This window comes from Tupaia chinensis, unplaced genomic scaffold, assembly GCF_000334495.1.
Source record: "Tupaia chinensis unplaced genomic scaffold, TupChi_1.0 Scaffold144899_1, whole genome shotgun sequence".
In the NCBI taxonomy this organism is placed as follows: domain Eukaryota; kingdom Metazoa; phylum Chordata; class Mammalia; order Scandentia; family Tupaiidae; genus Tupaia; species Tupaia belangeri.
Window position 1 is genome coordinate 3,511,797 of NW_006204759.1, and position 4,689 is coordinate 3,516,485.

Below are 4,689 nucleotides of genomic sequence, written 5' to 3' on the forward strand. Positions count from 1 at the left end.
TTTCAGTGTGGGTTGAAGGAGGGAAAGAAAGCTGATAGCATGTATCAGGGTAAAATATTGTTTGCTTTAGATTAGGGGGAAAAGCTAAACCTTAGGTAAAAGAGAGTTCCTAAGCTGTTAATAGAAAATAGATTAAAGATAGATAGAAGAAAATTGTAGTATGAGACAGGAAATAGGAGAGAAACTGTATATTTTGTATTTTTAATTTAATAACTGTTCAATTGAAATATATTTAAAATGTTAATAAAAACAAAATGTTTGACCCCCTTTTTAGATAACTATATTTGTACCAGAGTATGGGGTCTGCTTTTTTAAGGATCTATTTTAAAAAATAAGTCTAAGGTTGTGAAATCAAGTTGGGGTTTAACATACCTGCCAGCATATTCTTCAGAGCCAAGACATCATTGTAATCTTTTCTGTATTTCTTGCAGCTTCTTTTATTTTCCCTTACTAGATTATACGCTCCATAAGGACGAGATCATGTCTTATATTATACTGTACCCTCCAAACACCCAAAGAGTGCTGAGTAGATAACTGATGTTCACGCAGTCTTGTGGATTAACTGATAATAGAAAGCATGGCCTAGGGAAATAAATTTGTTTTCTACATAAAATGTCAGTAAAACTGCTAGCTGTTTCCAAAATACTCTTAAAGGCCCAAGATGAAGACAGCATTAAGACTTACAGGATGTTTTTAAAAAGAGAAACTTTCTTCTGATGAAATAAAAACAGTCGTTGAAATCAAGAATAACAAAAACTGGGGCAAGCAGGTAGTATGGTGGTTAAGGCACTGGACTCCCACATGGCCAACTACAGTTTGAGTCCTGAACCTGGCAGCTTATTTTCTCAATTTCTCTCTCTCTCACTGGTGAGCACATGTGCCCTACAGCAAATTTAAAAAATAATAATAATAAATTAATTTAATTAATAATTCTTTTTTTAAATAAAGAAAGAAGAAAAACTATCCAAAACTAAAACTGAAGATGTGTTTTCTTCTTACAAAGAATCAGAAAGAGAGAATTGAATTTGCAAAAGCTGAACGTGGAGCATCAGGGTGGGAAATTCTGTAACATCCATAGACTGGGAGCATATTGTAGAGAAGTGAGGTAATAATAAAAAATGAATCATTATAAATTATGCCAAAGTGTCTGTCTTTCTTTATGTACTAAAATGAGTAGTTTTTATCTCTGCTATGTAATTATGAGTAATTGATGTTTGATATAAATCATTTCAATAGAAGATTTTTTTAAGAATCATCTGTTCAATTTTATTTATTCATTCATTTATTTTAATTTGACCAGAGAGAAACAGAGAGAGAGAGAGGGAGAGAGAGAGAGAAGAGGGAAAGTCAGAAAGCGAGCTATCAGATCCAGGACTCGAACCATGGTCGGCCATGTGGGAGTGTCCAGCACCTTAACCACCACGCCACCTGCTGGCCCCAGAAGATTTATTTTTGCTTTAAAAGAAGAATGAATGTATTGGCATGAAAAAATATATAGCAACTATTGCTAACATTAGAAAATTATGATAATGTGACGTGTCTATATATATATATGGGGTGAAAAACTCCTGGAGGACAACCCCCCCAGATGCAATTCCCTCCATGGAGGGGGCATAGGACTGGAGAGGGCAGTGAGAAATAGAGGAGAGTACTCAATTTTTATTACATTTATTCTGGTATTTTTGGAAGTTTTTCACTGAGTTCTGTCATTTAATATATATATATATATATATATATACAGATTTTTTTAAGGTACAAATTGTGAAAATGTGGGGGTTGAGGGGAAGAGGTAAGGCAAGTTGACTCTGGAGTTTTCTCTCTAGTCTTTAAAGTATCCTCTGTCATCCTCATCCTTGAGGAAACTAGTAAGTTGGCCCATTCATTCAGTACAGGACTATTCTGTTCATTTGATCAAGATTAAGAGAGCTGGAAGAGACAAGAAGTAGTCGTCTTTGTCCATCCCTCCTCTTTTGAGTTGAGTCAAACCAACCATTCCTATTCTTAAAAGAATGCCCACGGTAGACTTCCTTACCCTTTTCTTATCTCCTGGCCTGAAAGATTGAAATCCTGCCTTTCATTCCACACCAATTCTTTATTATGCACCATCAACATCCCTTTCCCTCAGCACCCACTGCCTCGTTCTGATTATTTTTTTAAGGCTTTTGCCATAGGGCACATGGGCTTCCTGGAGAGAAAGACAGAGGGAGACAGGGAGAGGGAAAGTGAGAAATCACTTCCTAGGGGGATGGTCACACTTCAATCCCTTCTCCTCCATTCTCTTCCCAGGATCTTGGGCACACATGCACACACATCCAGTGTGATTTTCAAGCTGCCAGGTCCAAGACTTGAACCACAGTGGGCCATGCACACCAACTACCACACCATCTGCTGGCTCCATAGTTTTAAATTTTTTAATATAATTACAGTAAAAGATAGTGAACCTTGGTTGGGATGCATGTGTGACCTATGTGAAAACAGGTTCATGGTCTCCTGACACTAAAAAAAGTACTTTGAGTAATATTTTGGTATAGTTACCCAAACTTCAGGTAGCTCACATCCAAGAGAACATGTTCCAGACATTATCGGTCCTCACGGGTTACTAAATGTACTCATTTTATCTCTTTCATGATAGAGAAAGAGAAGAGAGAAAGATGGTCTCATCATGGAGTGATTACTCCCAAGACCCCCAGCTCTCCAGCCAGCCAGGATCACACCTGGCATGTTTCAGTCCACCTAAGTTTCAAACCATGGTCTTCCACATGGCTCCAACATTGCCCAGTGGCACTCCACCACTTGTGCTACCATGGCTGGACCCACCTGTAACCTTGTGAGCAAATCCACAGTCCATTTGTCAAGTTCAGCATGTGATATTTTTCTATACCATGGGCATCTACATGGATCTCCTTAGAGATGCTCTCTCATATATTCCAACAACACCTCCATCCCCATGTCTACCCTGCTGTCTATAGCCTGGCCATGCCTTCAGTACAGAGAAAGGCACTGTTAGGATCAGGAGAACTTTAACAGAAGTGTGTTTTCTCTTATTCTATTAATGCTCAACAGGATTTACAAAGCACTTGAAAATATATGTTCTTAGATTTTGCAATAGTACAGTTGAATGTCATGTACAGTGGCAACCAAGGCCTGTATTAGAAAGTGAAAAGCCAGTTTTTATTATCCTCACTTTGTGGGTAAAAAGCAGAAGTATGGCCAGCCAGTGGTGTGGTGGATCCTATATGGTCAACTGCACGGTTCTTGTCCTGTACTCAGAGACTTGAAAGACACACTGGGTTTGTGTGGAGGGTGTCCAAATCCCAAGAGGAGAGGGAGGAGAAGGGCATGGCCATCCCCCCTGAAGGGTACTTTCTCACTTTTCCCCTCTTTCTCTCTGTATGTCTCTCTAGTGAGCATGCATGCCTTATCACAGATAAGAAAAAGAAAGAAAGAAAGCAAGAAAGCAAGCAAGAAAGAAAGGGAGGGAGGGAAGGAAGGAAGGAAGGAAGGAAGAAAGAAAGAGAGAAAGAGAGAAAGAAAGGAGAAAGAAAAGAAAGAAAAAAGTACACAAAGGCAAGCGATTTGCCAGAAGGCACAGAGTTAGAAAGTAGGGCAGCCGCTGAGTGCTAACTCCAACCCAGTATCTCTATCTCCCACTCTGCCTCTATTATCACCACAGAACTCAAAATTAAACAAAGTGCTACTGACTCTAGGTCCAGTGAGTCTCAGAAACAGGAAAGGCGGAACCAGCAGTTAGCGTAATGGCTATGTCACTGGATTCCCTTGTAGTCAACTGCGGTTCGCGTCCTGGATCCGGTGACTTAAAACTCAAGCTGGGCATGTGTGCATGCGTGTGTGCCCAAGATCCCAAGAGGAGAATGGAGAAGGATTGCCAGGTGGTCACCCCCCCCAGGGTGTGATTTCTCACTGTCTCAAAAAAAAAAAAAGAAAGAAAGAAAGAAACGGGAAAGGCAGTTGAGTTGAACAGGGCATATAGGCCCCAGCATTCTAATCTAGCCTCTACTACTTTAATTAACTGTTTTTGTTTTGTTTGTTTTTTTCCAATTATAGAGAGCACATGCACAGGCACAAGAAAGAAGAACCCTCAAAAGGTATTGTCACAGTACAATCCCCTTTTCTCAGTCCTTCAGCTCCTCAGGATCTTGGGCTCCTGTGCTCATGCCTGGCGTATTTTCAGGCCAACCTGGGGATCCTGCCTGCAGTTGGCCATGTGGCTTCTGGCACTGTGGTCTGTTAGACCCTGAACTGTGTCACCTGGTGGGGCCACAGGCTATGTGATCTTTTTAAGCCTCAATTCCTTTATCTGCAAGATCAGTTCCTTCCAAATTTCTTGGACTCGGTTCATTTACCTACTAATCAATAAATTCTAAGACCCACATAGGATGCTAAAAGAATGAGGGCAATAAAAAACAACGGCAATTAAGTGGACAGACAACAAAGTCCAGAACAGGAATAACTCATGCCAGTGTGGATCACTAATGGGCAGAAGTTGGTTCTTGGGCTTCCTCAGCTGCAAGTTGTAGATGACAACAGGATGCCAGGAGGAGATGGGAAGCAAAAATTGAAACAGAAGTGAGCTCAGGAAGGAGTCTTAAACCATCAGCAAATATTTTACCTTGTTTTTAGAATCTGTGTTTATAGGATCTAAGGGGATAAAGATACCAGGGGCCCAAA